Here is an 11,988-nt window from a genome sequence, read left to right as displayed (position 1 = left end):
GCAGAGATGGAGAAGTTTCTCAGGGCGCTTTGTTTGGTGAGGACTTTCCACACCCTTGTCTGTAGTTCCGTTTTGACCCGTGTGAACACTCCACCCGTATTCGGCGATGGAGATTCATCTTAACAGACGGCTTAAGAGACGACTGTCCTCTGCTGTTTAGCCTTAGGGAAAAGCGTAATGCCAGCTCAGCCAATCATATCAGACCTCGTAAATTGTAAGGCAATCATATCAGACCTGGGGGAGGGTCTCTGGTGCAACTCACTCTGCAAAGTAACGTTTGTCAGCAACTGCTAATGTTGTGACTCGAGTTTTGACTCGATCTACAAGCGTACTAAAATAAAGATTAGGCATGATTAAAAATGTGCTCATGCTGCCGTGGGAGGCGTGGCCATGCAGACTGGCTGTGTGAGGAGGCTCTTGGGAAGCGCCGCGTTTGCAGTTGGCGAGGCTGAAATGTAAATAAGTAATGTTGTTAGCTTAAATTATGTGTAAATGTGTTGTATGTGCTATTCTGTGCTGGGCAGTTCGTGCAGCATCGGGAGAAGGTGTACGCTAGAAGTGACCTGCATGCTAACTCGGCCATTTCAGCATAGCTGAGCGGCCCCTTACACCCGTGTGCATGTAGCCGAGGAGCATGTGTGTTCACTGGAACTGGACACTCTGAAACCCACATGCTCTTTAGGCACTCTGCTCAAACTCCGAGGTCACTGGGACGGTTCATTTTGAAGGGAGGGCGTAGCGTCCAACTACTGGCTTGTGTTGCGGCAGGTTCGTGAGAGGCGTGGCCACGCAGAGTGACCATGTGAGAAGGCTCTTGGGAGGCGCCATGTTCAAGGTAGGATGGAGATTTTTTGTAAATAAGTTAGTTACAAATAAGTTCGGTTAAAGCTATGCACATGTGGTGTTTGTGTGGGTTACTAATGAAGAAGTTATCTGCCTGCTATACCTTCTTCACTGATACCACAATATACAGAGCAAAACGGTAAGTAGTTACAGAGTGAGGGTAGATAGATATCTGTTTATGGGTTTGTGCGCACTTGGTCAGTGTAGCTGGTTATTGAGTTTTAGCCTGTTGCTTGTTAGCTAGCTAGGTTAACTTTAAGTTAGGTAAAAAAAAAAAAAATGAAAAGAAGAAGAGGATGGGCTATAAAGTATGATTGTTCACAGATAATGTTTTCATATTTCTATTAAATATTGTGAAACAATCACACCAGTATTAACTATGTATTGTTTTTACTATATATAGCAAATACTGGTGTTGTGTTGGTCATAACGCATTTTTAAATCCCTGAATTCCCTGAAATCTGTAGATGGTAATTAGGAGGTTGCCGTTCTATAGAAGGCCCGTCAGGTGAGTAGATCTTTGCCAGTTCAAACAAAAAATGAACTGACTGATCATGCAGTTCTTGAAAAATGTGAGTTTAATAAAACTAACGTGTTACCAAACAGGCAAACAGTGGGAGAAAAAACTGAAGAAGTCTGACAGCTGTGAAGGTCTGATAAAGGTTAGTGATTAAGAAGAGTGAGTGAATGTTGTTTAATCTTTAAGTTAAAATTAATACTGAATTTTTAGAAATATTGTTTATTTTACTGCATCATTTTGTGAGACTAAATAAATTTTTTTTTGTGCTGTCAAGTGTCACTATTAGCAGGTCACCTAGACTAGTAAACATGTAAGCATAAATACAAAACAATCACATTCTATCTGGTTGCACAAACTGAGACTGTACCAATCTGTAAACTGTGTGTTTGAATAACATGTTTAGGAGCTGCAGCTTATCTAAGAGAGGAGGTACCATTTCTTGACTTTAATACCTTTGTTAGATCTGTGATCTGTGTAGGTCAACAAATGGTATTCTCTGTGTGCCAGCTTGACCAAATAGCCGTTTTTAACATATTCTGCCTATTGATACTCAAAGTTTGAGGCCCAAACATTAACAGGAAGACTATTACAAAGCTGGGGGGCTTTGTATGAGAAGGCTCTCTCCCCTGACGTAACTTTATTAATTCTAGGTACTAATTCTCAAAACACAGCCAGAGAATTCCTCCCAACCTGGGACCTCCACATGTAGTCGTGCTAGAGCAGGGGTGTCAAACTCAACGAGTAAAAGGGCCATTTTAGAAAATCTCAACAAATTTGCAGGCCAGAGGAAAACAAATGTTTTTATTTTATTTTTAACTAATGTTGTGCTCTAACCTGAACTGGCCGTTGTTTGTTCAAAGGCTGCAAAAACTTTAATAGTAAAATCCAGCCACTTGTAGTAGACCTTGAAATATTACATGAATATTTAAAATATTCAAAATTTAAATGTCCCCTGGAGCTCGGCCTTTTAAACCTACCTATGTGCTTGAACTAGACACTTGGCGACTTTTCTTTGCTGCAAGTTTCTGAGCTGCTGAGCTGACGTCAAGTGTTTATGTTGGCTGAGCTGCAGCTGAAATGCAGCTACTGTGTTTGGTGATATGACTGATGTGGAATTGCGTAGAACTGTGTAGAATTGAGGTGTAACCACTGTCCCATAGACTATTGTTGGGGTAGGAGAGTCAGAGTGCACATAACACTGCAGTGCATGCTGGGGACTGTAGTGCAGCGCATTATGAAACGGGCTGATATAAATGGAAATTTAACATACATCGGCGGGCCGAAGAGAATTGTGTCGAGGGTCTGATCTGGTTCGCGAGCCTTGTGTTTGACACATGGGCACTAGAGCCAGTGTTTGGTTTGTCTGTTCTGGGCTACTGTAGAAACATGACAGCCCAACTTAGTGGAAGAGGGCCCACCCACTATGAAGACATGAAGGGCTCATTCTAAGTCTGAGGTCTCCTCTTATAGCTCCTAGATGTTCTAGAGAGCTACTGCATGGCTGATGGTCTGGAGTACTGCAGGCTGGATGGAACCACCAAGTCTAAAGAGCGCATCCATATCGTCAAAGAATTCAACAGCTCCAATTATATTAACCTGTGCTTGGTGTCAACTATGCCAGTGAATAATGCACGAGGAGTATTGTGATCGTCTGTATGTTGTAATGGCCCAGCTGACTCATCGGCTTTGCTGGTATTGGTAATAATACTGCAGATCGTGCGCAGCTGATAATGTGACAGCAATGTATGCTGAACTTTGCAATCTAAACACAAAAAACGATCATGATAAGAACAGGAAAAATATGAAAACCGTATCCAAACTTAACACTTAGCAAAAGAAAAACTTGCCATACTGACTTGTTTATTGAGAGAACCTAATAAAAATATATATTAGGTAATTAACAGAAACCAAATCTGCAAACTATTAATAGCTCTGCTCTGAATGCTACAATATTTATATTACATAAGACTGATTTTCTGGTAATTATTCGAATTTTAGAAGTGTGACAACTGAGAACTGACACTATAAAATATAAAATATAAAACCAAAGTGTACCAGTTGATGTTACAAGCCACAATATTTTAACGTTGCATGTGTCCTGTTTTCTACGGGATACAGCAGTATTCTTTGTGAGTGAATAACTAACTACTGTAACTCTGTAACTATTCAAAATATTGTATCTATTATTTATTTATTTAAATAACAGTTTCTTTGTTTTGAGACAGACTGAATTTCATGTGAAACCTAATTGGGTCACAGTGTGGATCGCATCACACCAAATGATTCATTTTAAGTTCATACAAAAGGCATACACCTAATTTATTATCTAAATGTAAAGTTTGCCAAGACCCTTACTGTCATTGATGTAACTCAACTTTAGTTGGCATATATATGCATGTGTTTTAGGTGTGTCCTATTGTGGATGTAATCTGGCCCTATGTTCAAGATACTCTCTAATATTTTAGGAAAATCAATAAGATCTGTGTAATTCTACTTGATGATTCTGCAGAATTGTTTTCTGCTTATAAAAAGTTTTTTTGTTTTTTTTTGTCTGGAGTTACAGCAAAGAAACTGCATCCACACTAGTGGTGTATTGAAAATAATGTATGGATGCAGGTGACTGATCCTACATCAGCACTCTGAAATCCTCGGTACTGTTCAAGCCCTCGCTCCTCTCAGGACTCCAAGCAGCACCAACTCATAGATGACGTCTATAAAGTTGAACCCAATCTCAGGAGCAGAAGTGGACCGATCTCAGGATGGAGAAGAGGGTGGATCCCAGGGTGGAGAGGGAGGCTGGGGCTGAGGAGCAGAAGTGGACCCATGCCAGGATAGAGAAGTGGGTGTAGTCCAGGGTAAAGTCCAGGATGAAGAAGTGGACGGAGCCCACTGAGGTGATGAAGCAGGCAGATCGGTGAAGCGGGCGTGTCCGAGTGAGGAGAATTGGGTGTGGCCTGAGGTGAAGTTATTAATGGATCCCATAGGGAAGTGGTCTCTGCACAGGGTGAAGGGCTGTGTATAACCTCACCATTCTCCTTAATGACCGCCTACAATAGAGGGCACAATATACATTTTAGTGGTCAGTCAGCACCAATACAGATATTAATATATTAATAAACTTACTTCAGGTAAGTGTGGTTTAATGGCTAATTTACCTCAGCCTGGGCTCTGTTAAGTAGTCTGTACTCCTTGTGTACAGCACTCAGCTCCACCAAACCAAACTCATCGTGGAGGCTCTGCACTGGGTCTGAAACGTAAATGTCAGAATCATTTCAATGGCAGAGTGTCTGATTTGGGGGCTTTCAGAGTTACAATTCCAACAGTAATGAGAAATTTCCTTTAGCAGTCCCTGATAACAGCTGTGAGGTCAGCTAAGAGCTAATGAACTAATGCCTGCAGGATTAACATTAGAATAACTAGCTAGTTAGCTTAACAGAACATAAATAGAAACATAGATAGACTTTGACAAAATATATTTGGTTCATTCATACAGCTCACACTGCCAAAGCCAATTAGTTATCCAAAATTTTCCTAGTTAGCCTAGCATCTTCCGATACATAACCTTCAGAAATGCCAGCAAGGAAATGAGCAGATTAGCTAGCTAATAATAAAAGCAAATAACAGACTTTCAGGTGGTGTTGATGTTGTAGACGAGACAAGTCTGAATCAAGACCGAGACCAGATTAAGATTTTTACAGAAAATAAAAAGAGAGGGGAACAAATGATTCATTTGTAGTTCATTGTATATTAATTAAGTTATATAGCATTTATGTATTGTAAAATATAATGAGTGACGCTACTGTTTTCTGATTCACATTCTTTATTTTTGTCCACTGATTCATCCCACGTTTTTCAAGATAACAACCCTGTTCTAATTTCGGAATGTTTGATCTGATTGGAAATGGTGTGCTTGTATACAGCTTTTTGATCCAATGTATGGTTTTTGTACCAGCTTTGTTAAATTATGATTTTTTTTCCCCATAGGGATGAATGGAGTAAAAATTTCCTTTGCCTGACAGCCACCAAACTGCATGTACTCACACTGGGAAGGTCCCCAAAGCTCTAATCCACAGATATACTGACCTGCACTCCTCTATATGTCATTTTTCCATCCCTCGCTCCTCTCATAGAGTCTTATTCATTTTCAACACGTAGCAACCACTTTGAACCCTCTTACAATGACTTAATAAACACTCCGTACACCATGGCAACTGCCTAGCTACGCCTGAGCAACCACCTGGTATACCATAGCAACTACCTAGCAACACCATAGCAACCACCTGGGATACCATAACAACTGCCTAGCAACACCATAGCAACCACTTAGTATACCATTTCATTTGTTGCTGTAGTGATAACAAATCAAAGCTGAAATCTAAATGGATGTGATTTCCCGCTGCGTTACTGTGGCCCCACCCCAAACCGTAAACTAGCACACTAAATAGTGTTTGAAAATAGCGCATATACCATTAGAAGGGCACTTATTAGTGTAGCCAGTGAGTAAGTTAATAAGTTAATAAGTTAATCTTTTCCTCATAACGGTTTTCTGGAGACTGCATCTAAAGTGTCCACATATGTTTTCATGTTTTTCGTTGTCTTTCTGATCTGTTTTGCTATTTTTTGCTTTTGGTCTTCAGCCACCTGCAGGGGTGTAGCTGCAGTAACGGTGATGGGAAGCTCTATCAGAGCACCGTCAGAGCTACAGCTCGCCTACCAACATGGCGACGTGGTCTTCTTAATGACACAGTTGATTTTCATTTTACAAGCATGATTTTCACTTTATACATCTGCTGTCCCATAAGTTGTTGTTGGGGTAGGAGAGTCTGACCACATTACGTTGCAGTGCATGCTGGGGACTGTAGTGCGGCACATTGTGAAACGGACTAATATTAACAGAAAATGAAAATACTTTTGCGGGTGGATAGGTTTGTGTGGTGGGCCTGATGTGGCCCGCAGGCGTTGTGTTTGACACATGGGCTCTAAACTTAAATTACAATGAATGTAGCCTGTTCTATGCAGAGCTGATAGCCCAGCTAAGTTAGCATTAGCACTCTAGCCAGCAGTGTAGTCACCTAGCTAACACTGTTAAGCATTTATCAGCTGTTTGTTAGCTGCTAGTTTTAATTTTATGTCGAAATGTCACTTGTTTCTTCTTCTTTTTATTGTTTATTTATTTTTTAAGTAGTTTCTGTAGTTTTGTCACAGTAGCCTCAGAAGGTCTGTGTTAGTTTTACATGGAGAGCTGGAGCCATATTACAGAAACCTCTTATCTTTTTGTCTTGAAATCTGACAGGTCAAGATAAGATTTTTCACAAGTTTATAACACAGAAGCAAATCTTATCTTAATTTAGGAATGTCTTACGGCATCTTATCTCAAGTTAGGAAATGTTAACTTACTCGAACGAAGTCAACAATCAACTGACATGTAATCAATATAATCGTTTTTAGTTAGCCAGATGGCTAACGTTAGCTACTGTTACTGATGTAAAAAGGTCAAACAAAACTTAAGCGTGTCATGGTGACTAAACACAAAGTTTCAGACTTAAGAAGCTTCTGTAACATGGCCCCAGGACAACAAAAGACTGAACGGAAAAGATTTGAAACTGAGTTGATTTGTTCGTCTGGAGAAACTAAACTGCAGTGACTGTGCTCCTCTAATCTGATGCGGGTTTTATTGAGGACATTAAATCCAATTATGATTCTGGACAAAACGTTCGTCAGACATTCAAAAGTGAGATAGACCCAACATATGGCATATGGCACGTAGCTCGCTCACTGGACTGAAAGCTGGCAGCTTGGCGAGTAGTGGGTTCGAATCTCACTTCTGACAGGCACAGCATGAGATGCTGGGGTTAGCATAGTTGGCATGAAACCCAACATAAGGTGCTGTATGGGTCTGAAGCTTTTCAGCAGTGCCAAGCTAGGGGTAAGTTGAATTTTTTATTTATTTATTTATTTATTTTTTAATTATTAATTTTTTAAAATTATTACAGGACTCATTCCAGCAATATAAATAAGAAGGACTCATTCCAACAGAGCTAAATGTCAAAATCATGATTGTTACCTAACATTGTAATCCCTTTATGTGGAATAGATTTATTAAAAATGATTAAATATATGTCTGAAAGTAAAAATACTAAAATTAAAGATAAAAGATTTTTTTTAGACCAGTGTTAATATTACTTAATGCACTTGTGTGAGAGGTCAGACATAATGGACATTTAAAGCTGTTTAATGCTGAGAGTCCATTCTAGAGCAATGCCGGTATTTTCTGGGTGAAAATCCCTTACTTCGCCAGTAGGGGGAGTAGAGAGCAATCAGCTCTCCTCCTCTTGATTTATTAAATGCACTTCGGTTACAGAGCTTGGCTGTGAACCAGTTGCTCACGATTTTTTTTAGCTAGAAATCCTTGTTTAATAGTTGTTTTAATTTAATACGTTCTCTTAATAAAACATAACATTTTACATTAAAGCTTACGTTTGTCGAAAATGTCCATGTTTTATAAAGTCAATAGATTGTTTTTTAACCATGCTAGCTAATTGAATAGTTCACGGGACTGTAGTTATGTAGGACAAAGCCAGGCTATGCTCTGTTCATATGATTTGAGGACTAGCAGAATAAGGACAAGAGTTTGTAAAAGTAATGTAAAAAAAAAGACTCATGTTTTGTACTTGAGTGTGTTGCTGAATGCGAAGCATGAGACAAAGGTAACAAAGATATTTGAATTAGCGTTCTTTGATGTTTTTGGACTGGTTTTTGGGCTAATCCTTTTTAATGCAACACGTATAGAAAGCAGACAAAAGGCACATTTGTACTTGTTTATTGCTTTATTTCATTTATTAAATGCTCATTGCAAGAGAGCTTGTGTGTGAAGGCACTGTTCATGAATCTCCTTTTTTAGGGCATTTACCCTTGCTATGCATGTGTGTGTCTCTACAAGGTGGGAGTGCTTTTTTCACTCGCAGCTTAACCAGCAAGCCGACTGGCTTGTTTTATTAAAGGGCAGGACTTTCTCCGCAAATCGCCATGTTGAGCTCATTCATTTTCCAACCAGTAAACTGTCTCCCTGTCCTGTATAATAATTCTGTCAGTACAAAACTACCTTAGCGCAAATGGTTGAGAGGAAGTTAGCATGATGGAGGTAGTTGGCAACCTAGTAGCTAACAAAATAAGTTTCATGCAACACTCGACAACTTTTGCTGTGGAAAATAAATTCACAAGGCAAACAAGGGCCTAAAGCAAATTCACATAAAAGCTTTGCCTAGATGCTTATGATTTCTCTTCACAATGAATGAACATGTGGACCTTGAGGCAGTGTCAACAGTTGAGAAAGAGTGTGGCCTGCTGTAGGGATCTTCGAAATTTACGTTTGTCATTTAGAGACAACTGGGGAAATATATTTTAGTGTTTATCATTATTTAGTATGTGTACTTCTGAAACGCCCCCTCCACACACGTATTTTGTCTTTATTTTTTTGGGGGGCAATGGTAGGGGTTAAAGTCTTCATTTGAGTGAGACCCCCTCCCCCTAGTGGCCCCATAATTTGCATCCTGCTCTCTTGCAGAACATCTTTTGAGTCCTTAATTGGCTGTAATGCACATGACTCGCATTTGTAGAGTAATGGTATAAGGGAGTTTTAATTCCATGTTCTGAACTGATTCACATGCTTTATGTACATGGAAAGTGGTTTCCTAGTGGTTAATAGCATATCTGTGTACTAAACCTTAGACTACACTTTGGCTTTCAGTTCTTTTGGATGTATTTTGCATATCTCGTCACCCAAACCAGCAGTAGGAGCAAGAATCTTACTATAGAAATAATAGGCTTTATCTCCATCTAGTGGTAACTTTTTGCTGTCGCTGAAGTTTTATTTCATTTCAGGAAACATCCTTGTGTTATTTTGCATTTTTCCCCTTAAAAAAGGGTATATATATATATATATATACTCCTCAGATGTTCTATTTAGTTTATATATGTATGAACACTGCCAAGACAAAGATATTTTAATCTTTCTTAGCCAATAAAACAAATTCTGATTTGAACATGACAAACATATCAATCAATCAATCAACCTTTATTTAATCTCGGAGAACATTGCGGGTGACCCTCATTTACAATGCTGCGGAGTTGATACAGAACAAGAGATTGATAATGTGTAAGAACATCAAATTTTAAAAGTAAATTTAATGAGTATAAAGTAAGTATAAAAAAAGGAACATTAATAATTAAAATACATAAAAATACAATACAAAATCTAAAGCAATAATTAAAACAGCTAAAATGAAATCAAATCAAAGTAAAATAAAAGCAGAATAAGATAAACAAAAAGTATATTAAATATTAAAATGACTAAAATAAAATAATCATAATTAAAATAAGAATATGAATAATAAATAAACAAACAAATAAATAATAAAATAATGAAAATAATATAATAATGCTAAAAATCAGGTAAAACAGTTGCAGGCAGAGTGGAGGTGGTTAGAGAGTTTAAAATGACTGAGTTTAAAAGTTTAAAAGCTGAGCTTTAGTGTTTCCTGTAGTGAGTTCCAGCTCGCTGGTGCACTGTAACTAAAAGCAGATTTTCCCAGTTCAGTAAAAACCCTTGATACCTCACATGTGATCCAACCACTGGAGCAAGTCTGATAAATACAGACATTATTTACAGACATCACTGAAGTAATATATTCTGGCATATGGCCGGAGAGTGTTTTATAAATAAAAATAAACCAATGTGTTTCCTGCTGTGTTGCTAGTGAGGGCCAACCAACTTTTTCATACAGTCTGCAGTGATGAGTGTTATAAGGGTCTCCAGTAATGAACCTCAGTGCAGAGTGATAGACTGAGTCCAGTGGTTTGAGGGAACTGGCAGATACATGTTTGTAAATTACATCACCATAATTTATGACAGATAGTAAGGTTGCCTCCGACTTGGAGTCATATCCATTTGGAGTCATATAATATGTAAGGTTAAATAGGCACAGTCTTCAGTTTCTAACAGTAATACGGGCTTCTTTGTACAAATTAAAAAGAAGCAACAACAACAGTTGCATTAGAACTACCATATAAAGATGAAAGTAGCATGCTGCTGAAGTCTTATTGCTTGGATAAAGGTCCAAATCCAGGATGTGGCCTGAACTTCTGAAAGATCTGAAAGAAAACTGCCCACACAAAGATGATGGGGAACCTAATATTTACAATTCTTTGTCATTAACTCAAAATAAAATTATTAGAAATATGTAAAGGGTTAAAAAATTGCTAATATTAAAATCAGTGACCTATACATGGCACAAAGTATAGACTTGCATTATGGGATATTTCCATAGCCGGAAGCATCAGCTCCTCTGATGTAACATACTGGCCATCATCCAGCTTAAATGCATACGGATCAATCCAAACAGCTTTGGAGCTCAGCTGCTGATATAATACTGTGAATGGCCTGCAAATGGCAAAGATGTTCATTCTCAGCATTCCTTTCAAAGGTCATCTCTCGTCTGGACAGACTGCTCAGCAGAGCAGAAACTGACATTAAATGCTTCTCTAGACAGATTTCAGTCTAGAGGATTTGAGCCTAATGCAGTTGTGTCTCAGCCTTCGAAAAAGTCAGCACGTCCATAAATGGCTGCGTATATATTCAACATATTAGTGATTACATAAGATCCTCATAGAGCAGGAGTGATGAACTTTCCAAAGCTTGAGTGCTGCAGTGTACGTGATATGAAATTGTCAAGTAAGAAAGCAAAATAGCTAATGGAACACACATCATCATCGTCATCATCATCATCAGATCAGGAGCTTTCCAGATTGTTTTAGTGCGCACAACATTAAACTATAGTCTATTGAGAAAGCAAAATAGTAGAGAATGACTTGTTATGGCACATCATCATCATCATCATCATCATCATCATCATCACCACTTTTCACAAACATACAAAAGAACTTTTGGCTGTTTAGTGAAGAATGCTTTAGTGTTTTAGTGCACACAATATGAAACAAGAAATAATTTCTAATGAGAAACTGAAATTGGTGAGAATTGTCAGGGTGCATAAATTATGGCACCCTCTATATCATCATCATTATCATCATTATCAGAACAGAGTGCTCATTTATAAAAATTATTGCCAACTAAGAAATAAAAATAGCTGAGAATTATCAGTCTGTTAATCATGGCACTGATGACATCATCATCAACACCATCATCATCACCATCATCATTACCATCATCGTTATCATCATCATCACCATTGTCATCACCACCACCACCATCATCATTACCATTATCATCATCACCATCATTATCACCATTACCATCATCAACGTTATCATTATAACCATCATCATCACCACCATCATTTTTATCATAATCATCATCATTATTATGATCACCATCATCATCATTATCATTTTCATTATTACCATTACCATCATCATCACTGTCATCAACGTTATCATCATCACCATTATCATTGTCATCATCATCATCATCACCGTCAATTTTATCACCATCATCATCATCATCATCACTTCTTTTTAAAAAAATCTCTTTTGGCTCAGTTCCAGTGACAGGATGCAGGCTGGTAAGTAGTCGAGTGTGCTGTGAAGTGGCTCGTGCCGTGTGTGTGTGT

The sequence above is a fragment of the Colossoma macropomum genome, unplaced genomic scaffold, assembly GCF_904425465.1.
Source record: "Colossoma macropomum unplaced genomic scaffold, Colossoma_macropomum, whole genome shotgun sequence".
In the NCBI taxonomy this organism is placed as follows: Eukaryota; Metazoa; Chordata; class Actinopteri; order Characiformes; family Serrasalmidae; genus Colossoma; species Colossoma macropomum.
The sequence above is the reverse complement of the archived record's forward strand: the minus strand, read 5'-3'. Positions refer to the sequence as shown.